General features: G+C 42.7%; 1 protein-coding gene across 5 annotated transcripts in view; it reads left to right on the top strand.

The window, feature by feature from the left end:
- ADGRG7 (adhesion G protein-coupled receptor G7) overlaps positions 1 to 25,957 on the top strand; it is a 1,782,456-nt gene that overhangs the window by 490,683 nt on the left and 1,265,816 nt on the right. The window contains exon 1 of one of the 5 annotated variants that reach the window (XM_085622409.1): positions 19,691 to 19,737. The exons of the other annotated variants lie outside the window; for them this stretch is intronic. The gene's annotated coding sequence lies outside the window, so the exon portion shown is untranslated. Of the gene's footprint in view, positions 1 to 19,690; positions 19,738 to 25,957 lie in introns of those variants that run through there. 5 annotated transcript variants of the gene reach the window in all.

The raw sequence follows: 25,957 nt of genomic DNA, 5'->3' as shown, positions 1-25,957 counted from the left end.
ATTGTTGTGCTCCTGCTACTCCTCATGAACACAGCAACATGTGCTGATTCTGCGTCACATGCACGGGCAAGTTTTGAAATCTCCTTAGGGTAAGGGATGCCTCACGGCGTTTTGGGTGTGTGAATTGTTTGTAGTCTGTGTGCACTTCTCCGGTTCATGTGTGTTCAATTTGCATACATGTGGATCCTACATGGGGAACATGACATGGGGCAGGCTTCACCTGGAGCCATGGTCAGACTTGGTGACTGTCATGTGTCAGGGGATTGGGGATTGTGATGAGGCCATCAATGTGTGTAACACTGACCTCGGAAACATACAGGTTGCACCGGGTTGACATGGTGTGTGATTGCCCCATCAGGGCCTCAATGGTGTATAGCAGCCTCTCCGTGGCAGCAGGGGGTGTTTAGCTGTTATCCGTCTCTTGTGTGCGAGTTCAATGGAATACCAGCATCTGTGTTGCAATGGGGGGTGCCAGTGTTGCTCCCACATGTTCATCCACATGACCTGTGTATGTGTTGACAGAGTATCATTGTCATTCCAACACACATGACTAATAAATTTGTCCCTCTGTCTCCAAGGTGCCTCTTCCCTGTCAATGGTGGCCTGTTGCCACTGTGCGTGCGGCATGTCTGGCATAGTTTTCAGAGGTGGTGCATATGTGTCTATGTGTAGAGTGACAAGATGCTAGCGGTTTGTCAGGGAGTGGGAACTGTATTATGCACAAGATGCACAGTTCCATCCACCTCAAGGCAAGAGAGACCATCCCCCAGGGCAACTACAACATCCGTGTAGAATCCTACCCTGCAGTCTACGGACATGTGCCTTACGACTCCCATGATACTTGTCCATATCCGGAGTGCATCTGCACAGCTCTGCTACTGCATCGGGCAACCAGGCCACATCAACGTCCAAACGGGATGGGGGGAATGATTCACAGCCAGCTGCAGGATGACCTTCTCGATCCACGCCCACACTCATGATGCAGCCCACAACCCCAACACAACCATGTGGCACTGTGATCCAAAACTCCATTCTGGCATCTCCATGCATCCAACCTTGGCCTAGCCACCATTCTCAACATCCGCCTGACGCAAGCATGCAGGACATGGTAGGGACACATGTCTAGACATACCTGGGAGCGGCAAGCCAGGTCACTCCACATGATCCCTGACCTCTGCGCATGACTGTTGCTCCCCTGAATGTGTCTGTAGCCACAGTTGTGCGGGAACCACTCAGCTGGTTGGGCCCAGCACAGGTGAGTATGGTACTCCATGTCTGTATCAGATGATACATTGGGACCCATGTGTGTCCTGGGCAAGACTGCGACCCCACGGTTTGGATGGTTGGAGTTAATTCTGAGATCAGGCATGCTTTGACTTTACGACACACACATGTATTGTAATAATGCAGAATCACGGCATCATCTTGTAAGTGTGATTAATTTATTTGTGGTGGGGTACGGGTTTGTGGGGATGACAAGAGGTGCACAGCGGGAGTGTAGAATCCAAAGTTCACTGGGGGAGTTGGTATCCTTGCCGTAGCAAAATGTCAGAGTCCATGCCACAGTCTTCGTCAACATAGGTCAGACAGTGACCAGCAAGTCCATGTGGCAGAGAATGTCATGTGCTGCTATTGGGCCAGAGGGCCAGGTGCCAGGCCAGGTGACCTGGGAGATGGTGATGTTCTGCTGACTCTCACAGTCTTTTTCGTGGACGACCCACCTTCCTGCGGGGACCCTCGGAAGCAGGCCGTGACGATGTCTGTGACGGTCCGTCGGATGAATCCTCCTCCTCCTGATCCCTCCCTGTGTCTGGTAATGGCCTTCGCCTGGTGCCACAGGGAGGGTTGCCCATGTTGTCGGCAATCCGACGGAGTACACCGGTCATTTGGGTTTGCACCGCCATGAGCTCAGCCTGTCTATCCTCCATCCTTCCTTGGTGTTGCAGTTGACAGGCATGTTGCTGGGCCTGCAGGGTCTTCATCTCCTGGAGGGTCCCCTTGATGTCATTGAGGGTGGACGCAATCTGGTCCATGCCCCTGGTGTCACGCCGGTATGTATCCAGGATGTTGCTGACCTGGGACACTACCGGGTCCTGAGCTGCCTGGTCAGGTTCGCGCCTCCGCCGTCCTCCACTCCCGCCACCCCTGCCCACGTGCACCTGGCCTGCCGTTGTGGGCGCATCGGGTCTCCGGGACCCCTGAGGGATGGCATCTGCGTTGCCGCCTGCCTCCTCCTGGGTGCCCGGAGGACCGTGTCCCTCCTGGGCAGACTGGCTGGGTGGTTGTGTGCGGGCAGGGCTCCTGGACGTCTCCTGGGATGTGGCAGGAATGGGGGTGGTGGTTGGCACAGTTGTACCTGACGCAGGTGCTGCAGGTGGTTGGACACCAGAGGGGCCAGGTTGGTCTGGGTCATCCACGGAGTGGTGAGAGTCATCGCTGGCGGTGGGGTCCTCATCCCGCGGAGCCTGGTCCTGTGAGACTTCCCCCCCAGTGTTGGGGGGTGTTCGTCGACGTTGACCTGTGTGTGAGAGAGACAATGTTAACAGTGTCACATGTGGCATCCATGTTTCATGCATTTCTGATTTGGCACTCTTCCTCTGGGTAGTTGGATCTGTCTTGCATTCCTCTCACAGTGCACTTGTGCATGGGTATGTCCCTTGGCCACAGCTGTCAGGGCTTTACGCATGTGTGACACAATCTTAGTTGATGCATCTATTTGGGTACACAGTCAGCAGTGTGGTGTGCGGGCGTAGCGAGCCATGCAGAGGCGCCTTACGTGTTGCACTGTACGTGGCCAAATGGTGTTTTGCCAAGGCAATTTGATGTTGCAGGTAGGTGACTGAAGCATTTGTGACAGGGTTCTTACCGACACAGTGGGTGGGTATACTGGGTGTGTGGTTAGGTCTGTGCCTGCAGCACGGATGGACTCGTGCACAGATTGACACATGGACCGGTCTTCATCTACGGAAGGGGGGGTTTGAGGCACTGCCAGACCTTGTCTGCATGCACACAGTCCACCGGCTGACGAGTGGACATGGCCACACCACCCAAGGGTGATTTAGTCTCCCTGTGTCTCCCTTCCTCCCTCCCTCTGTCACCCTCCTCCCTCTGTCGGTCTCCCTCTGTCACCCTACTCCCTCCCTCTGTCTGTCTCCCTGTGTCCCCCTCTGTCTCCTTCCCTCTCATTCCCCCTCTCCCTCCCTCTCTTTGTCACCCTCTGTCACCTCAGGCCAGCTTCCTGGGCACACACAGTTAGCCGGTCTTTGAATGGCCATTGGCTTGTTCATGTGAGTTAGTCCCTGTTCTCCGGGCACCCATTGGGCAGTGTGTCTGAGTGTAGGCTGCTGCTGTGGCGGTGTGTGCTGAGACTCTATCAGAGCGATGCATCTTCATTGTCTGCTGTAATGTGCAAATTGTGCCTTCAGACCCATGTCATCCTGCATGGCAGCCACCATTTGCAGGCAAGACAGTACTGTGTGGGTACACACAGTTTGTATGGCCGTGCCCTGGGCCATATGGGCTGAGGGCATTGTTGTGTGCTTGTGAGTTGCTCAATGTTAGTTTTGATGCCCCCACTCCCAGCATCGACCACATCCTGTGTTGTGTTGGTGTTTTGTGTGGCCTGTGACTTGGCATGGCCCTGATTGATGCATGGGGCATGGAGGCGCTAGTGGCATGTGTGTGTTTGTGGAGTGTTGTTGTGTCCGGTGGTGGCTTGGGGGGGGTGGCATGCATGATTGATTGTGTATGGCATCCCCCCCATGTGAGGTGAGTTGTTTGTGTACTCACCAGGGTCTGGGAGTCCTGGCAGTCCGTGTAGTCCCTCCACCGCCAGCGTGGACATCACCTTCTCCTCCCAGGGATGGTATTGTACCGGTCTGGGGGGCGGCCCTCCTCCAGTGATGTTCCCCTGGTTGTGATTGTCAGTCATCTTCCTCTTGACCGTCCTCCGCAGATCGTACCACCTGGATTGGCACTCGTGCCTGGTCCTTCTGGTGGTCCCAACAGCATTCACAGAATCGACAATCCTCTGCCACATGGCCGTTTTTTCGGATATCCTGGTCTGTCTGACCAATGTCCCAAAGAGCTGTGGCTCGACTCTGAGGATTTCGTCGACAAGGATCTCCAGCTCCTCCTTTGTGAACTTTGGATTCTTGGTGGTGGACATGGCGTGGGGTGTGGGTGTGGATGGTTGTGGGGGTGTGGGTGTGGATGGCTGTGGGTGTGTGGGTGTGGTAGTGGAGGTGTGTGTGTGAATGTGATGAGGGGGTGTTTGTGTAGGTGGTTGTGTGAAGGTATGCAAGTGTGAGGTTCAAGTATGGTGGTGTGGGTCGTCTGTGGGCTCTGGCAGCAGTGGGTCTGTTGCAAAGGCTCATGGTTTGTGTGTGTGGTCCATTTTTATTGGTCCATTTGTGGGTGTGGCTGTGTTTGAAATTTGTGTGGGTGTGTTATGAGGAGTGATTGAGTTTTGGGCCTCTGTTTGGCAGTTTGGCAGTTGCAGGTCAGTGTATGTGATGTTTGTGGGGTTGTTGGGCATGTTTGGTGGTGTGGGGAAACTCTAATTGACTCTCCTTGTGTAAATATGGTTTGTCCTGGTTCAGTACGTGTGTTTTTGGCGTCAGTACGGTCCGTACATGCACTGGTGGGGGTACGGTCCGTACATTCCCTGGTGGGGTGTGGGTACGGCCGTACATACACAGGTGGTGGTTTGGTGCGTACATACACGGCTGGGGGGGGGGGTGTTCGGTGCGTACATACACTGCTGGGGTGGGGGTTCGGTGCGTACATACACGGGTGGTGGTTTGGTGCGTACATACAGTGCTGGGGTGGGGGTTTGGTGCGTACATACACGGGTGGGGGTTCGGGGCGTACATACAGTGCTGGGGTGGGGGTTCGGTGCGTACATACACGGGTGGTGGTTTGGTGCGTACATACAGTGCTGGGGTGGGGGTTTGGTGCGTACATACACGGGTGGGGGTTCGGGGCGTACATACACGGGTGGGGGTTCGGGGCGTACATACACGGGTGGGGGTTCGGGGCGTACATACACGGGTGGGGGTTCGGTGCGTACATACACGGCTGGGGGGGTTCGGTGCGTACATACACGGCTGGGGGGGTTCGGTGCGTACATACACGGGTGGTGGTTTGGTGCGTACATACAGTGCTGGGGTGGGGGTTCGGTGCGTACATACACGGCTGGGGGGGTTCGGTGCGTACATACACGGGTGGGGGTTCGGTGCGTACATACAGTGCTGGGGTGGGGGTTCGGTGCGTACATACACGGGTGGGGGTTCGGTGCGTACATACACGGCTGGGGGTTCGGGGCGTACATACACGGGTGGGGGTTCGGTGCGTACATACACGGCTGGGGGGGGGTTCGGTGCGTACATACACGGCTGGGGGGGTTCGGTGCGTACATACACGGCTGGGGGGGGTTCGGTCCGTTCATACACGGGTGGGGGTTCGGTGCGTACATACACGGGTGGGGGTTCGGGGGCGTACATACACGGGTGGGGGTTCGGTGCGTACATACACGGCTGGGGGGGGGTTCGGTGCGTACATACACGGCTGGGGGGGTTCGGTCCGTTCATACACGGGTGGGGGTTCGGTGCGTACATACACGGGTGGGGGTTCGGGGGCGTACATACACGGGTGGGGGTTCGGGGCATACATGCACTGCTGGGGTGGGGATTCGGTGCGTACATACACGGGTGGGGGTTCGGGGCATACATACACTGCTGGGGTGGGGGTTCGGTGCGTACATACACGGGTGGGGGTTTGGTGCGTACATACACGGGTGGGGGTTCGGGGCGTACATACGCGGGCGGGGGGGTGGTGGGGTGTTCGGCGCGTATGCGGGCACATGTCTCCATGGTTGCTATGGGAGTTCGGTTCGGACGGTGTTTTTTGCGTACGGTTGTGAAATGGGGAGGACGGGAGGGATCGTACTTGCGCTGTCGGACTTTATTTTTCCGCACGGTGGGCTTTTCGACCGGGGACGTGTCGGTGACTTTTCCCGACCCGAGGACGTGTGGGGAAATCTTCCCAATGCGATTCGTATGGACTTTTTTCCGTTCGAATCGTACTTGGCAGTTTGTACGCTACTTTGACGATTCGGACGGAAAAAAATCCGGATACGAGTCGTACGGGGAATTTTTTTACCGGATCGGAATTGGCACCTATATAGCAGAGACAATAAAACTACTACTCCAGCTCCCAAAAAAACAACATAAAGGAAATTTTTGGATAGCGCAGGGCTAAAAATTACTATATCCACTCCAGATAGTGTAACAGTAGGGAAAGTGTTGGATAACGTAGAGGTATAAATTACTATTCCGACTCCAGGGAGTGCAACAGTAGGGAAAGTGTTGGATAGCGTAGGGGTAAAAATTAAGATTCCCCCTCCAGACAGTGCAACAGTAGAAAAAGTGTTGGATAGCGTAGGGGTAAAAATTACTATTCCAACTCCAGAGAGTGCAAGAGTAGGGAAAGTGTTGGATAGCGTAGGGTTAAAAATTACTATTCCAACTCCAGAGAGTGCAACAGTAGGAAAAGTGTTGGATAGCATAGGGGTAAAAATTACTATTCCAAATCCAGAGAGTGCAACAGTAGGGAAAGTGTTGGATAGCGTAGGGGTAAAAATTAATACTCCAACTCCAGAGAGTGCAACAGTAGGGAAAGTGTTGGATAGCGTAGGGGTAAAAATTAAGATTCCCACTCCAAAAGGTGCAACAGTAGGGAAAGTGCTGGATAGCGTAGGGGTAAAAATTACTATTCCAAATCCAGAGAGTGCAACAGTAGGGAAATGGTTGGATAGCGTAGGGGTAAAAATTACTATTCCAACTCCAGAGAGTGCAACATTAGGCAAAGTGTTGGATAGCGTAGGGGTAAAAATTAGTACTCCAACTCCAGAGAGTGCAACAGTAGGGAAAGTGTTGGATAGCGTAGGGGTAAAAATTACTATTCCAACTCCAGAGAGTGCAACAGTAGGGAAAGTGTTGGATAGCGTAGGGGTAAAAATTTAAATTCCCACTCCAGACAGTGCAACAGTAGGGAAAGTGTTGGATAGCGTAGGGGTAAAAATTAATATTCCAACTCCAGAGACTGCAACAGTAGGGAAAGTGTTGGATAGCGTAGGGGTAACAATTACTATTCCAACTCCAAAGAGTGCAACAGTAGGGAAATTGTTGGATAGCGTAGGGGTAACAATTACTATTCCAACTCCACAGAGTGCAACAGTAGGGAAAGTGTTGGGTAGCGTAGGGGTAAAAATCACTATTCCAACTCCAGAGAGTCCAACAGTAGGGAAAGTGTTGGATAGCGTAGGTGTAAAAATTACTATTCCAACTCCAGAGAGTGCAACAGTAGGGAAAGTGTTGGAGAGCGTAGGGGTAAAAATTAAAATTCCCACTCCAGACAGTGCAACAGTAGGGAAAGTGTTGGATAGCGTAGGGGTAACAATTACTATTCCAACTCCAAAGAGTGCAACAGTAGGAAAGTGTTGGATAGCGTAGGGCTAAAAATTACTAGTCCAACTCCACAGAGTGCAACAGTAGGGAAAGTGTTGGATAGCGTAGGGTTAAAAATTTCTATTCCAACTCCAGAGAGTGCAACAGTAGGAAAAGTGTTGGATAGCGTAGGGGTAAAAATTACTATTCCAACTCCAGAGAGTGCAACAGTAGAGAAAGTGTTGGATAGCGTAGGGGTAACAATTACTATTCCAACTCCAGAGAGTGCAACAGTATGGAAAGTGTTGGATAGCGTAGGGGTAAAAATCACTATTCCAACTCCAGAGAGTGCAACAGTAGGGAAAGTGTTGGATAGCGTAGGGGTAAAAATTACTATTCCAACTCCAGAGAGTGCAACAGTAGGGAAAGTGTTGGATAGCGTAGGGGTAAAAATTACTATTCCAACTCCAGAGAGTGCAACAGTAGGGAAAGTGTTGGATAGCGTAGGGATACAAATTACTATTCCAACTCCAGAGAATGCAACAGTAGGGAAAGTGTTGGATAGCGTAGGGTTAAAAATTACTATTCCAACTCCAGAGAGTGCAACAGTAGGAAAAGTGTTGGATAGCGTAGGGGTACAAATTACTATTCCAACTCCAGAGAGTGCAACAGTAGGGAAAGTGTTGGATAGCGTAGGGGTAAAAATTTAAATTCCCACTCCAGACAGTGCAACAGTAGGGAAAGTGTTGGATAGCGTAGGGGTAAAAATTAATATTCCAACTCCAGAGACTGCAACAGTAGGGAAAGTGTTGGATAGCGTAGGGGTAACAATTACTATTCCAACTCCAGAGAGTGCAACAGTAGGGAAAGTGTTGGAGAGCGTAGGGGTAAAAATTAAAATTACCACTCCAGACAGTGCAACAGTAGGGAAAGTGTTGGATAGCGTAGGGGTAACAATTACTATTCCAACTCCAAAGAGTGCAACAGTAGGGAAAGTGTTGGATAGCGTAGGGCTAAAAATTACTATTCCAACTCCACAGAGTGCAACAGTAGGGAAAGTGTTGGATAGCGTAGGGTTAAAAATTTCTATTCCAACTCCAGAGAGTGCAACAGTAGGAAAAGTGTTGGATAGCGTAGGGGTAAAAATTACTATTCCAACTCCAGAGAGTGCAACAGTAGAGAAAGTGTTGGATAGCGTAGGGGTAACAATTACTATTCCAACTCCAGAGAGTGCAACAGTATGGAAAGTGTTGGATAGCGTAGGGGTAAAAATCACTATTCCAACTCCAGAGAGTGCAACAGTAGGGAAAGTGTTGGATAGCGTAGGGGTAAAAATTACTATTCCAACTCCAGAGAGTGCAACAGTAGGGAAAGTGTTGGATAGCGTAGGGGTAAAAATTACTATTCCAACTCCAGAGAGTGCAACAGTAGGGAAAGTGTTGGATAGCGTAGGGATACAAATTACTATTCCAACTCCAGAGAATGCAACAGTAGGGAAAGTGTTGGATAGCGTAGGGTTAAAAATTACTATTCCAACTCCAGAGAGTGCAACAGTAGGAAAAGTGTTGGATAGCGTAGGGGTACAAATTACTATTCCAACTCCAGAGAGTGCAACAGTAGGGAAAGTGTTGGATAGCGTAGGGGTAAAAATTAGTACTCCAACTCCAAAGAGTGCAACAGTAGGGAAAGTGTTGGATAGCGTAGGACTAACAATTACTATTCCAACTCCAGAGAGTGCAACAGTAGGGAAAGTGTTGGATAGCGTAGGGGTAACAATTACTATTCCAACTCCAGAGAGTGCAACTGTAGGGAAAGTGTTGGATAGCGTAGGGGTACAAATTACTACTCCAACTCCAGAGAGTGCAACAGTAGGGAAAGTGTTGGATTGCGTAGGGGTAAAAATTACTATTCTAACTCCAGAGAGTGCAACAGTAGAGAAAGTGTTGGATAGCTTAGAAGTTAAAAATAGCATACTTTTAAATAAAATAATTATTTAAAATAATTAATAATTTAATTATTAAATAACTCAAAATTACTTACAAATACCAATACATATTTATTAAAAACGTAACTACCAATAAATAATTAATTAGCAAAAAATTATTAATAAATACCAATAAATAATAATTAAGGAATATTAATTACCAATTTAAAAATTATTGAACAATTAAATTTTGTATACCAAAAATTAATTATCAATCATTAATTACCAATTAAAAAATCTTAAACAATTACATATTTTTTTAACACAACATAATAATTATTATACATTAATTACCAATTAATAATATCTTATTAATATATTAATTAGAAATATCACTAAATAATATTTAAACATATTTAATTACCAATTGATTATTAATCAACAATAAATTATTTTTCATAACCAAAAAAGTATTATTTTAAATATTTACCAATTAATAATTAATCTACAATTAATTAATTTTCAATACCCAACTACAAATTTAATAATTACTTAATTAGATTTCAATTACTTCCAACACTATTCCCCTATAAACGCACGAAACACTCAAATAATAAAATAATACAGTTAACATAATTATCAATTAATCAATTATTCAAAACTAATTACCAATTAATAAAAACTTAATTACCAATTAATACTTAATTAACAATAATATAATTATCAATACCAATAAATAAATATAAATATTACTTAATTACAATTAAATTACTTCCCACCCTCTTCCCCTATAAACCCACAACCCGCTACAGAATTTAAACGCAAAAATTATTTTTAAAAAATTTATAATTCCTAAAAATGTATAATTAATTTCATATTATTAAATTACTTCCCACCCTAATCCCCTATAAACCCACAACCCGCTACAGAATTTAAACGCAAAAATTATTTCAAATTAATTTATAATTCCTAAACATTTATAATTAATTTCATATAATTAACCTACTTCCCACCCTGTTCCCCTATAAACCCACAACCCGCTACAGAATTTAAACGCAAAAAATATTTAAAATTAATTTATAATTCCCAAAAATTTATAATTAAATTCATATAATTAAATTACTTCCCACCCTATTCCCCTATAAACCCACAACCCGCTACGGTACTAAAACACAAAATTAACTTAAAAAAACCCATTATTAACATATATAAATTGTATACATATATTTTAAAAACAGTAGAACACTTAACAAAAAATAATTAACACATACATATTAAATACATAACAAAAAAACATAACAATATTATAAATATCCATATTAGTGACATGGATATTAGTAACATCGATATATTTCATATCGATATTACTAACTTCGATATTACTATCATCGATATAACAAAAATCCATATTACTTACCTTAGGGTCGAAATTCTGTCCATCGATATTCTTGACATCGATATTCTGTCCCTACGATATTCTAGACTCGATATTATGGTAGGTCGAAATTAAATTATCGATATTTAGACCGGTAGGCAGTATAGTTTGAGTGCTTGGTGTGGAGAAGCACAAACAAGAGTCGAAAAAGAAACAGCATAGTTGGGAGTTTTCTTTAATAATAAGAATCGATTTCTAGCCAAATTAACCCTTCTTGCAAAATTAATCAATGTTCTAATAATGTATACTTTGCAGTGTGTATGTAGTTCTAGGATGAGTTAATAGCTCACTATTCTATATTAGGACTTTAGGTTATAAATTGCAAGTAACAAAAGGATGCCTCTTTTGAAAGCAGTAACCTGCTGATCTGTTTACATCATAGCACTCTGTAATCTACTTGGTACACGTTCTTTGCAGCAGGCATATTAACCCTCTGCACTAACTTCTCACAAGTCAAAACCTCAACTATACAAAACACTGATCTCGCTCCAGGAAGATAATTAATCACACGAGTTATCTTGACATTTATTTGAGGCCTGGTAATTGCTGGGGGAAAGAAACGCTGCAGCAGGTGCTTCAAAAGCATAATAAACTTTCAAACACGGCGCCCCCAGGAAGCCAGCACCCGGTGCGGTGGCACTGGTCGCACCGCCCTAAAGCCGGCCCTGGTTATTGGCAGCGCTGGTTGGAGCAGTGGGTGGTGCAAGCAGCAGTGATCTTCTGAGAGGGCCCTGACACTTATTATTTTACAAATTAAGCACTGGGTAAGACAGTCTCTTAACTAAAGTTTTTACGCCTGACAGCTTTTTGGACGTGTGTTTGAGAGAGGAACTGTAGCCTTTGTTATCCATTCTCCCTCTTGCAGTACATGAGGTTTATACTTCAGGTCCATGATTTTTGGGATGTGGCATAAGCAGAGTATTCTGGACAAATGCTGCCGCTTTCTGTGGTACTTGGCTGTGCTACTCCCTTCGATTTGTTTGTATTTGGGTACATCAGATCCACTCCAAGAATGGGGCAGTTGGGGAATAATGTTCCATTGTGAGCTTGGTGCTAGCTGTGTACTGGGATCCATGCTACCTCTGCTCTGTGGCAACCATTCCGTTGTCACCGGCACTTCGCTCTGGTGCCATCTCCTTCTCCATGTGGTCAGAAAGACGTCCGATCACGCATGGCGGGGATGCCACTGCTGACAATCATAAAGTTGCACTTTGCTTGGCAGGTTTTGGGTATAGAAGGCTGGAGGTATGTTTTGTTGTTGACAGTGCAATCCTAATGTAATACGGACGCCATCACAGCGTCTTATTAGCTTATTTCAGCAATGCGCTTTTCCTGGGTGCTCCCGAATCTACCCTGAATAAACTACAGCAAGTGCAGAACGCGGCTGCTAGGCTTCTGACGGGTCTCCCTAGGCGTCAATCTGCTCGCCCGGCGTTGAGGGCACTGCACTGGCTCCCGGTGAGGGACAGGGTGAAATTCAAGTCACTTTGCATCGCCCACAAAGTTCTGCATGGGGTAGGTCCACCTATTTTGGAGGAGATGGTCCAGCCTTACAAGGCCCCTCGTTCTCTCCGCTCTGACCATCAACATCTCCTTCAGGTTGGCAGGGTGAAAAAGGCAAGAACCGGTGGCAGAAGGTTTTCAATAAATGTGGCCTCTTTGTGGAATTCATTACCCCTACAACTGCGCTCGGAAGCTAGTCTTCTTCGGTTCCGTAAACTTTTAAAAACTTTTCTGTTTATCGTGTAATCGCTGCATTCTTGTAGTAGTGGTATGTGCCGGCAAGCGCTGGGATGCCTATTGGTAACCAGGCGCTATATAAAACTCAGAATAATAATAATAATAATAATTATTAAAAACGTTTTCTTTAGGTTTGTAAGAAGTGTAGTATGGAACTTGAGCACATCAGTCATCGCTCTCAACACGTTCTTGGAAAGTGCTGCTCTTGGTGCCGGCGGAAATGTGCATTATCAGACTGTAATGTCAAGTAGTGCATGTACTCTCCTACGGCTGTCATCGACCTTTCTGCAAGGATTATTTCCGGGTAGGAATGGTATCGTACTGTTTTCTTGCTGATGAGCCTTGTGCCAAATAATGCACCGAAGTACAGTATTTGTGTTGCTTAATTGGGCAAGATTGAGTACGTTTCTCTTAGTTTCCTATTTTGTTGCCTGTAACGGATATTTTGCATTCAGGATCTATTTTTGGATCAGAACGTTACAAGCCCTTTTGCATTTGGTATGTGTAAAATTGGGTCTGGTCTGATACCGCAGTTGTCTGGTGCACCGTTTGCTACCAATTGTCAAAAATACACACAAAGTGGGCTTTAGCTCTGCCAAGTGGAGTATTTCTGTGTCACCACATGCTAATGGCTGTTTGATGCATCGTTCTGCTTCCTAGGAAATGCTTGCATTGCAATACATTAATAACTTTTTTACATCTTAAATGTACACTGACTTATCAAATATAAATATCCGTTTACCTCACTCATGCATTTACATAAAAAAATCATTTTTTTATTTGTAACTGCATCAGGGTGTAATAAATTAGTTACGTTTATTTTATTTGATATAGACCTCGACTGAGGTCAACAAATATACAAACACGTTATTAAAACATTTAACAGAGAAGTCATATCATCAAATTTAACCATTTATGATGCTGAATCCATACTTCATAGCTTTTTAAAATGATTTTAACTCAAATCTGTTTGAGTTTATACCACTTTGAAACATTTAAAACATTTGTGTTCATCTGGTGGTTATTTTTCAAGATTTACATAGACCTTGTGAAGAAATAAAATTGGATCTGTTATAGATTGGTCATAAAATCGGCTTTTGATATTTAGAAGTTTAAAATTGTTAGCATCGTCAACTTTAAAACAGCTTTAAAAAAATCTTTAAAAATGTAAACAGTTGGCAACAAACAAATTCGTCCGGTGGTAATTTATAGAGAGTGATTAGGCTTTGTACAGAAGGAACATTGTATCGGATTCTAATAGGGCTTATAAACCTCCACCTAGCTTATACTAAAGTAGGATTAGGGCAGACCGCTAAAACATGCGTTAGATCTTGCAATCCTCCCTTACATGAATCACAGAGCCCTGTTGCGTTTTCAGGGTTATTCCACTTTGCTGTATGTGCATTCAGGGGGAGGATTTCCAACCTCAGTAAGAGAATACAGCAGCGAATCCTATGATCTAATAAAAAGTATGTATATTTCTCAGGGGATTTGTATACTACAGTTTTTGTATATTCTATATAGTGTTTTAATTGAAGACAGTGCTCTACGTCCAGGTTGAAACTTAATTTAGAAGTCATATTGTTTAAGAAGAGCTTCAGAAGCGCCGGTGCCCAAGTTTCAAAAAGTGCTTCTGTGCAATGGGATCGGCTAAAAGCTGTATCAAGGTTCTTGTTAAAAGTGTAACGCGACAGCTCTTCTCTAAAGGTTTCCAATTTTAAAATGAGCCTTAAAGTGCCAGAGTCGGCGTGTAAAAGATGGTAAGCCCATCTTATTAGATTTGAAATGGCCCTTGCATAAATGCTGACTAAGGAGAATTCCAGGCGTAATGCTTGGGCCGGGACAGCTTGATTTACTCTTATTAGTCTCCGTAATGAATTCCCTTCTCTCGTTTTTACTGATTTCCAGGTTTTTATGTGCATATATTCTAAACCATAGGTTAAGATAGGGGGGATTTTCATCCGCTATACCTCTAACATAGGTTGGAAATGTCTATTTCCAGAGGAGGAGTATAGCCTCAACAATGCTCCTACATGGGTGTCCGCATTTTGACATATATGTTTTATATGAGAGGAGCTCTGTAGGGTTTGGGTGAAGATCCGACCTAAATACATGTATTCTTTAACTGACTCAAGTGATTTCCCCCCCCCCAATGTCCAATTAAAGTGTCACAATCGCTTTTCCCCTAAAAGGTAGAATTTTGGTTTTCAAGGTATTTGGGACTAAGAAATTATCATCTGTATAGCTACTTAATGCGTTAAAATTTATTTGCAGTCCTATTGGCGTAAGATCTAAAATCACGATGTTGTCCGCGTACATTAGAATGTATATGTCACTCAATGCTAATTTCGGCAGAATTTATTTTACATATGTAAAATGCTCTGGTAAGTCGCTAAGATACAGAGAGAATAGCAAGGTGGCAAGGAGGCATCCCTGTTTTTGGCCATTTGACGTGGTGATTGGTCTAGTTAGACCTTTCGAACCCCCCATTTGAACTCTACACCACGTTTCTGTGTGGAGAGATATAATTACTGTAAGTAAATTTTGGGGGATTCCCAACCTCACCAGTTTCTTCCAGAGGGTTGGCCTATCTACCCTATCAAAGGCCATAGTAAAATCAATAAAAGCACAGTATACAATTTGAGATTTTTGAGACAACGTATTTATCAATAATCTTTTGTAAAATTGCGATATTATCTATAACTCAATGTTTTGGACGAAATCCTGCCTGAAACATAGGGATTGCGCCGCTGGAAAAGGCCCAGTTTTTGAGATGATCTAAAATACAGGCTGCAAAGATTTTTCCAGTTGCATCGAGTAGGGCTATTTGTCGATAGTTCTTTGGGTCAGTTTTGGAACCTTTTTTAAAATGGGGACCACAATGCTCCCCGCCATGATTTTGGGATATCTCCCATTCCAAAACATTGGAAAAATAGGGGGGATAGAAATTTGCTCCATTCCTCTGAGTTTGATTGTAGGACTTTGATTGGTATCTTATCCGGTCCCATTGCTGCTGTAGATCTTGCAGCCTTTATAAAGTAAGCTATTTGCTTCGTTGTTAGAACTATCATGTCATCCCTTGACTGATCCTTTTCCGGAGACTGCTTCTTCCATTTCTTTACCTTCTGTATATTAGGTTTATATAAGCTTTGGATATATATTTCCCAGGCCGATGCTGGCACTGGGAGCGCTTGTGTTGTTTTCCTAATGCCCATTTGTTTGGCAACTAGGCTCCAGAATACTTTGCTGTTTTTACTTTTAACTGCAAATTTAATGTCAATCCAATTCTTGTCTTTTTCCTCGCGCAGTTTTTTCGCTTTTTTCCGTTGTCGTAGTTTTTTCAACTGTTTTATTTTTTCCTGTCTTGACCCAGAAAAGTTTAAAAACTGCAGTCGGATCAGGCTATTCAATTTTACTGATTCGTAATCTTTGGTTTGGGCTTTTTGGTGGCCCATTCTCCTCTCATGTCTGTTTGAATGTTCCTGAAGAGATGCAATAACTGTAGACACTGTCTCTTCGTAAATCATTATCGGATTAGATTCTTTTTTAAACGGGTTTAGGTAGGTAGCTTTAATCAAGATGTTCATTCCCTCAATTGCTTTTGAGTTCCAAACAATCCTACAGTTTTTATGGTCTACATTAGCATGGCCATTCCAGGAGTCAAGTGACCACTGGGTAGTAGATAGCAGTGAGAGATCTATTTCCAAAGACAGAGGAGCATGCTCACTTTCATATGCATTCTGTATTATCAATGATTGCACTTTCTGAAAGAGGTCCATACTACAAAATTGCATAATCTAAAAAGGATAAGCTATTATTAACTGATCTGGAATAGGTGGCCTTAATGTCCCCTTCTACTCTACCATTTAGGATTACTCCATTCATTGCTTTAACATGGGAGAGTAGAAGTTTCCCCCGCTTATTGGCTTTTATCTCTGTTGGAAAGAGTGGCTTTGGAATGAAGCAGGCTTCCTCTTTTTCGTGTTTTCCCTCGTTATCCAAAGTGTTAGATATCTTTCCGTTAAAGTCTCCAAAAATTAATACTGGTGGATATCCTTTATGGGCCATAGTCATTTCAATCTTTTCGGATATTTGTAAAGAGTCATAGCGAGGTCCCAGAGGAATATAAACATTAAAAATGAATAGATCCTGGACGATGTTCAGACTTATATTTTGATGTTTAATCTTAATGCACTGCTCATTTTGGAGACACAGATCAATAATTTCTAGATCCCAATAGATTTCTTCTTTCAGTAGATGGCAAGGCCTCCTTTTGCTTGCCCCCTTTTTGTAGCCTCAGCTGTGATGTCAAACACAAAATAATTGTTTTGAATAAAAGTATCTATGGATCAATTAGTTAGTAATTGTGCACACGTCACTCACACGTACATGTTTACACACAAACACATATATACATCTACAAGGGCATATAATGCAGCTGCGATAGATCTGGCTATAATTTAGCCATGCAACCAAACACATGCATGCACAGTAGCAGTTTACATGCTATAGCACATTAAATGCTGAGATATTGTTTTTGCCAGTGCTTGTTGTGTACAACTTTACATTCTGAATGGTGCAAGGTCGACAACCGACGTGAGGAGTGGCTTGGCGGAAGTGTCCAATTTCTCACACTCAATGCATAAACGTGCATGTGAGCGGAAGGCACCCACAGATTGATATTGCACTGACGATATATGGTTAATATCTTACCTAAAAGTTACTCAATATCCCACATAATTTGACTTTCCTTGCCACATCAGCTCTTTAGTGTAATTTCATCCTCCGTTGCGGTATAATTCACGTGGCAAATGAAGAAAAGGACCTCTTATCTGACCTATCTTATTTGTACAGTAATAATCACTTGTACTTTACAAAAACCCCAGAATACAATATTATTTCAAAAACATTTTCATTCTTTTTATTGTTTTCTTTTTTTTAATATATATAGCAAAACATTTATATTTTTTCTTTTAACGTGTAATTTATATACAAATCATACATTCTTACAGAAATGTTTCCACATTTCTTAAATTACAAAGCACTTGTGAATTTAGAAGACAAAACAGTTTAAAAGGACATATGTAGCCAACATTTTCATGGGGGAATTTGAGCGCAAACATATTTTCAATGAGATGGCTCCTTTTTATGAAAATGTAACTCAGTGGCATCGTTTCATAGATTACATTTTTTTCATCTGGACTGGCTAATAATCTGATCTCCTGGATTTTATATCCTGGCTAAATCTGAATGATAACAATTTAAAGTTTACTGGTAAATATTCTGCTGACAAAGTAGAATTTTTGGACATATGGATCACAGGCAACCATGGGCATTTAGAAGTCAGTCTGTTCAGAAAGCCAACAGCCAAAAATACCATCCTAGAACATACGAGTTACCACCCACCATGTCAAAAGGACTTCATTCCTTTTGGAGAATTTTTAAGAATCAGGAGAAATAGCACTAACATCGCAGACTTCATGATACATGCGAAATCACTTCAGGAACGTCTCCTCCTTAGAGGCTATCCTAGAAGACTGATACGTCAGTCACTCAAACGGGCTAAATATTATAACAGAGATGCCCTCATCAATAATGAACCTAAAGAAAAGACAGACAAACTTGTATGTGTGGTGGACCACTCTAACATTAATTACAAAATCAAACAGATTTTAGACAAAAATTGGAAAATTCTGAACACAAGTGAAGACACCAATTCCATACATAAACCAATAGTAGCTTTCAGAAGGAACCCTAATCTAAAAGACAAACTTGTGCATAGCAGATTTCACCCACAAAATTAGACCAGACAAACCACTCTGGATGGTATACCATTACCTTCAGGTAACCACAGATGTGGCAATTGCCATGCGTGCGAACATGCTATAGTCTCACAAACTTGGACATATGGTGAAAAATCAGGCAAATTACAACAAATGACAAATTGTAGGAGCTCTAATATCATCTACTTGATCTTATGCCCATGTGGCCTTGGCTACATAGGGGAAACCTCTAGAGAATTTCGGACGAGATTCTCGGAACATAAATCCGCTATAAGAACTGGCAAACAACAAGCACCTTTGGTTAACCATTATCTTGATCACAAACATAGGGAAACTGAAATAAAATGGCTCATCTTAGAAAAGGTTAAAGCAATACCAGGTAAGGACCCAGTAAAAACTAGGAAACAACGGGAAACATTCTGGATCTTTCATTTGGACACCGTACGAAAAGGCCTCAATGAGTAAATTATTTGGTTAGTTACAGAATAATCTACGCAGACTGTTCCTGAGCCTTTAAATATAAATTTCTGTAATGTATCTGCCTTTTCTTATTTCTGACCCATACTGGTTGGTTTTTAAAAAAAATTTTTCTTTTCACCAAAGTCTATTTAGAAAAAGTCCAGCCAGTGACTTCAACACCATATAATATCTGGCCCTTTTTCATAAAACAAGAGTAGTTGTCCAGTAATATCGATAAAATACTCATGTTTCCCTGTTCTAATGTTTAAATACTGATTCTAGGCCCTTCTATGACTCTTCTGTCACAGAATTTGAACCTAGTGCGCCTGTATTGCCATAATCTGTAGACTAGATACTTTAAACTATTTGGAACTGCCCTCTTATTAGTACCATCTTATTAGTACCATCTTAAGATGCCGATCACCATAGTCCTCATTGATTGTACTCCTTGTGTGATCGTATACGTTAGAAGCCATTATTATTATAATACACTTAAGCGCATACAGAAAAATCTATCTGATTGAGTATTATCATTTTGATCTCCATCTCTCTTTTTAGGGCTCTGAAATAGGGACAAATAACACACACGTATGCTTTTGAACACAATGCGTGTGGTCTTGCATGCATTTCCTTTAATTATCTCATCGATCTATATTTATTATTTGTTACTAGTCTGACAAACCATCTATCATCTTTGAACTATACATATAGTACCTTTTGGAGGTATCATACAGCTCTATCAATCACTTCCTATATCTTTCAAAGATGGCGACTATTGTAACACTCTCCCCCTTACGGCGTTCGTGCTGCGTATTTTTGCCGTCCCGTTAATCTAACGTAGAGGCATGTGACCCCGTTTTTTCTAAATAAATACGATGATACCATTACCCTCGGTTTTTCCGATCTGGCAATATTGAAAATGGGGCGAGAAACTCTACAAATTATGAGGTAAGGAAAGCGGCAGCCTCAGTAACCTTATCTACCTGCATAGATAGACTTCTAACTGCATACCAAAATATTCGGGCATTTGCACCGCACTTTAAATAGTTCGATCGTAGAGTGCTGATATTGCGTTCTTCTGACCTTACGACTATCTATGCCCCCACATAGCATATAGACTACGTTTGTACCTTTCAGAATGAGTGTGTATTCTGGCATTAACCCTGTCCATCTTTTTTAATTGAACGTAACGAATAGATGCCTTACATACATCTTTCGTATCTCTAATCTTAGTGTGAACTCACTTTGTGCTCACATGAAGCACAATAGAAACATTTATATAATGCTTTAGATTATGTGCACAGAGGTTTTAGGATATTTGAATTGAGATATGACCAGGCAAGACATTGCGTGTATCATTAAGACATCGCGTGTATCACTATGATGATGACGTTTTTTCTGATAACTAAACCCACCAACGTACATTCACGATGTTCATTGGACACATGTATCAAGTTGCCTTCCATAACCCAGTAAGACTAAATGACGAATCTTTGCATCTTTTCACTATAGATCGTACATTTGAGCACAGTACGTCTTCCAATCTGTCTAATTTAAAGAGGGAAAACACGAAGCCTATCCCGTTGAGGACTCATGTATTCTAATTATTTAGGTGAGACCCTAGAGGCGCCTATAATAAACATTGTCGAACGATTACTGTATTATTTGATCACTGACAAATACATTATCTTTCTTGTTTGTCTTTAGATGGAATCTAAACAGTACTTTAAAAAGTGTGGCCCTCCGTTTTCTTCTCTTCGTTTTTTGAAACAAGTAGAACATTAGAAGGACCAATTGTCCTACTCTTACCATTTGCTAATTCACAAGAGGGTGAGACATCTCTAATCCTCTCTCTCTTGAAGAAAGTCTTAAGAATAATTAATAATAATCTTACATAGAATGTCACATCTCTTTTCATTTCTCACAAACAGAGTTAACCTCTAGAAGCGTTTTGTGTTTACTACGTTAGTCGAAACACGGATTAGGTGCCTTGGAACCAGAGAGCACCCTACGCCATAAAATACACGTAGGCGAATACTATGTTAATACTCTTTCTCTTCCTTCTAGTTTGCGTAATTTTTACGGGCAATATTTTCTGAGCAAATCTATGAATGTTCTGGCTCTTTATATGGCACTTCTCTTCTGTTTGGAGTACATTTGTGCTATTTATACCTTGGGCACTATCCCTTTTTCCTTTTTTGCTTGTAATGTTATTGGAAATGATAAAATGATGCTGCTACAATTGGTTCTTAGCTGCAGTGGCTCTAATTAAGTACGAGCACCCACATATAAGTTATATTGAAAATTATTTATCCCCAGGCTATATACTAGGCCTGGGCGAAAATTTCGTTCCGTTCGCGGAAATTGCGATAATTTGACATTTTCGCCTTCCGCGGAGAGCGCGAAAATGTCAAAAATTCCGGTTTCCGCAGCTTGGCGATAATTTGTTTCTTGCTCGCGCTGTAAAGTAATACATTCTCGCGCGCGCGCGATCGCCTTACCTGAATCCCTGCGTTCACCGACAAGTTTTCTTGATCCGGTCGCGTTCTCCATGAGATGTTGTATTGTTTTTAGCCATTTGCGCTGTCTCGCGACAGTTCGCGCCCGCAGTGACATCATGCGTCGCGCGATCACGTCTTTCTTCTCGCGATCATGCACCGCGAGACAACTCAAAACAAGATGGCCGCGCCCGCAAGCAACCACATGGGTAAGTTGGCGACCCGCAACCATGCAGAAAATCTCGCGAACATGCCGGAAAATAACTTCCGCATCTTCGCGATATTTCCGCTTGTTTGCGATCATTTTAAACATTTTCGCGATAATTTGCGAAAGTTAATTTCGCAAATTCCGCCCACCCCTACTATATACACAGTTTTTTATACATGAAACATTTCTTTGTTACCCTATTTAGAGAGAACCCCCACTTTTTCGCCGCTTAGACGATAAAGACATTTCTAAAAAATATACTGGTCCTGATGAAGGAGACGTGAAAATCGTATACAGTCTCCGAAACGTGCGTAGACCAAGAGTACCAACTACACATCTGGGAGATCCATAGAAGAATCCAATTTCAACGTTCTGATTATATTATTCCAGGACTCTGCAAGAATTATTCTAATTCTAATTCTTGGATTATAAACCTAAGTAGGATCTCATACCAGAGTTGGTTTGCGGTTTTAATAAAAAAAAAACATTTTCCTCTTTTTTTCTGTGTGTAATGTCTGATGGTATGTAAGAGTGATTGATAGGTGAGAATGCTAATGTGATGGTTCCTTTTTTGGGGGGTTTTCTCTCATATGTCCTTTTAAACTATTTTGTCTTCTAAACTCACAAGTGCTTTGTAATTTAAGTAATGTGGAAACATTTCTGTAAGAATGTATGATTTGTATATAAATTACACGTTAAAAGAAAATATATAAATGTTTTGCTATATATATTAAAAAAAGAAAAGAATGAAATTTTTTTGAAATAATATTGTATTCTGGGGTTTTTGTAAAGTACAAGTGATTATTACTGTACAAATAAGATAGGTCAGATAAGAGGTCCTTTTCTTCATTTGTCTTTCTCCCCTCCTCTTAGACCTAAAAGCATTTAGGGGAAACCTCTTGCACACACACGTATAATTCACGTGGCCCTTACTATAAAAAAACATGCCCTGATTAAATGCCAGATTTCACTTGATTCAGATTTCACTTGATTTAGTATTAACATTTTATAGCTACATTAAAACAACCTAATTAAGCGATTCTTGGGGAGCAACTGTGCTACTTGGTTGAGCCAGTCCTTCGATAGGTATTTAATAATTGTATAGCTCGTCAATCCCTGACTGTCCCTGACGGCACAGCATTCATGATAATGTGCTGCATGGCTACACACTTCTAAGGTCCAAAAGGCGAGACCTATTGGCTATGCCAATGCTTGTTTTCTCTTGGGGTTCAAGACCTAGTTTTGTCGTGGCAGAGGATTTGTGAGATGTGGGTGTTGAAATGATCTTTTTAATTAGTTGACGGGGATGATTTACTCTGCAGGTCCTGAGCTATGTTTTATGGTTTCTGTTACGCTTCCAGTTCCTATCCCATCCTAACTGTAGCAGTGGGGTCAACCACTCTGAAGTTTTGTGAGCCATGGAGGAGAGCTGACAGAGCGAGGAGGAAAGAGGCAGGAGGAAGAGGCAGCGATCTATCTGGATGGTCTGCGTTACAAGTATAGATAGTCCAGTCTTGGGAGAGGGGGAGGAGGGGATATACAATATATAGGCAGCTAACAGCTGTAACCTAGGCAGAGGGGTAGCAAGGGGTTGTAATCCAAATGACAACATGCACATGGCAGATATGCTGGCAAATCAATAAACTGTTGCCGAACGTACCTGCTATTGATTACTGTTATTTCCTCCTTTTCAACAAATAACTTAAACATAACAGCCCGAGAATGCAATCAAATGCTTAAACTTTGGTTTCCAATTGTTTTCTGTTGATCTGAACTAACCTGAATTTAAATTATATAACAGAAAATATTTATTACTGCATTCTGTTTAGACTATACTAACTTCTCTATAATTTTATCAAGCGGATTTATTTAATGTATGCCACCGCCTCAGAAATGTCATAATGCTGACATCCTGCATTATCCGTTGGTGAACGCATAACTGTTGTTCTAATAATAGGAGCTCTAAAATTGTCATATTTTCCACCGTAATTGCTAAGTAAGTTATAATTGTCTTCTGCTTTGCAGTGTCAAATTAAGAATTTGATGGGAACCAGACAGGACATATTTTGGAGCCCCTGTATGGAATAAATGTAACTTTTATTAAACATTTCCGCCTAAATGAAGCCTGCATAATGTTAAACAATACTAAAAACTTTAACGTGGGTCACAAAAACAGTTGAACTACATCTCACCCAGGTTACTGCGAAGAAAGTCAGAGAAAGAGCTATCTAGCTAGCGAAGAAGAGAGGTTTAGATAGAGAAATAGAATAGACAGTGGTAAAATAGATAGAACGTTTACTTTCCCAGGGTGCTGCTTGGAAGGTGGTGCCCACTTTGCCCACTTTGCCCATGCCATAAAATGTCTCTGCAGCTTTGATCGTGTTCACCTTGCAACCCACCCCCTTCCTATACATATTATTTGTATTTTTTTAAATGCATTATTAAGTCAGTCAAAGCTTTAGAAATCTTTCATAAAATCCAAACTTAAGCATTCATCTGAACTGTAACCAGACAAAAAGTGTCCAGTCCCGCAACAGAACCCCAAAGAAATTATTTTAGAGATGAGTGATAGCACTGTGGCAATTGGAAAAGTCCCTTTGGATGTGATACTAGAACACTGAAAATAAAATGTTGCCTGACGAGAATATTGTGTCCTTAATATTGTTTCCAAAAATATCACCACTTTGAAGTTAATGATAGAACATCTAAACCCAATTAGAGGATATTTTTAAAACGATATTTAGTACACAATGTTCCTGCGAGACAATATTTTTGCTAGTAATATTCTTACATACAATAGAGTATGACTAAATGACCATTAGACTAAAATAAAGAGGAACATGAATCAAGCAGAGGAGCTCCTATGAATGTGGCACTCAGTGTGCCGATTGCAAGGAGTACCCTTGTTCTCTGGAATATTTTCTCTATGGGTCTGTTCTTGACCTTTGTGGTTATTCCTGTTGATGAGAGAGAGACAACCCAAGCATAGTGTGGAACAAGAGTGTTCAGTGGTGAGCAATTTGTATCACCCGACGCCTGAGAAATGCGGTTTTCTGCAGAGGATAAGAAGCTTTAATGTTTATGTTGACTGACAACTAAACTTGAAATTTGGTATGCAGGGGCAAAGCTGTGGCACACTGGTACTCACAGCCAATTAGATTGACAGATACAAATCTCTGTAGATTTAAAAAGATTTGAAGGCCTCCAACTGGCCAGAATCCTTAATAGGAGTCTAGTCTAGGATTAGCAGGGGGAAGCTGACTCCGCCCCAGGTAAAGCATTCTTCCTACAGGGAAAGACAGCATGGGTTCGGGCAGGCACTGTGGAGCTATTGACAGTGGGAGTGTGCATATATTTAAATAGCAGCCTTTTCTCGCACCTCCTTAGGAGATTGAAGCATACAGGCTCTCCGAGAGTTCAGAAGGGGTGGCAGCAGGAGGGACGAGAGCACAACTCCAACATGATTTTAAGAGGCCTCTGATTGGGGTCTGAATTGGGACTTCTCAAGCCAACCACTCACATCCTTGACCTAGCATTATGATTGCACATTGTTCTCTGATGACTGGCCCTTGGGTCCCTCCTGTGTCTATTTGAGCACCCTGGAAATCTTCATGTCTGCCCTGCATGTATCTGCTCAATCTGGACTTTTAATGATTCTGTCACTGATTCCATTTGTGGTTCTATTCTGCCACTGCTCGTCTCATCTATTCCCCCTAGGGTCCACCCTTGCTTTTTGATCCCTTGACTTTGATACTGTAAATCTATTATTATTTGTCTGCCCCTGAATAACAGCCAGTGAATCTGGGATCCTCAAGCTTCACCAGATCTTCAGCAACATTCTCATGCCAGCAGGCAAGTCTCCCCTAAGCCCGGCTGTTGAAGCATTCATTTGTGTGTGTGCAACTGCTCTATACAGGCATCAATCTAAACCATTATGGTGGTGTATTTGCTGCAAGGGAGGGCTCATGGAGATGAGCATTTTCTACAGAAATGTTGCAGAGTAAAGGGCACAGTCAATAAGGTTAGCTTCTAACGTATGTCTCTCTGAAAGGAGTGAGTGTGTGTGTCTGCATAGTGCCCCTTCTTTTGCAGGATGTATGTGCATCTATCTGCAGGATAGCTATGACTGCTCTGTGCTGTTTGTCCGAATCTCTACAGGGAGGGTGCAAGATATGCTGGGGTTCCATGCAAGGATATTTGTGCAATGTCTGTGTTAATGTACCGGTGTGTCTGTTTGCACAGGCATGTGCGGTTCTGTGCAGTGGGGTGTCTGCAGCAAGTGCAGATATTTGTGGAATGGATCTGCTAAAAGTGTCTGATCTGTGTAGGTGTATGAAACTTTGCAGAATATGAGTCTCCTGTGTGAAAGCGACACCACCCTTTTGCACAGTTTGCAAGTTGTTAAGTCAGGAATTGTAACTTCTGGATATCTTCTTTCAGTACTCTGATCAGCAGTGACCCA

Source organism: Triturus cristatus, chromosome 8 (assembly GCF_964204655.1).
Source record: "Triturus cristatus chromosome 8, aTriCri1.1, whole genome shotgun sequence".
Lineage (NCBI taxonomy): Eukaryota > Metazoa > Chordata > Amphibia > Caudata > Salamandridae > Triturus > Triturus cristatus.
The sequence above is the reverse complement of the archived record's forward strand: the minus strand, read 5'-3'. Positions and strand labels throughout refer to the sequence as shown.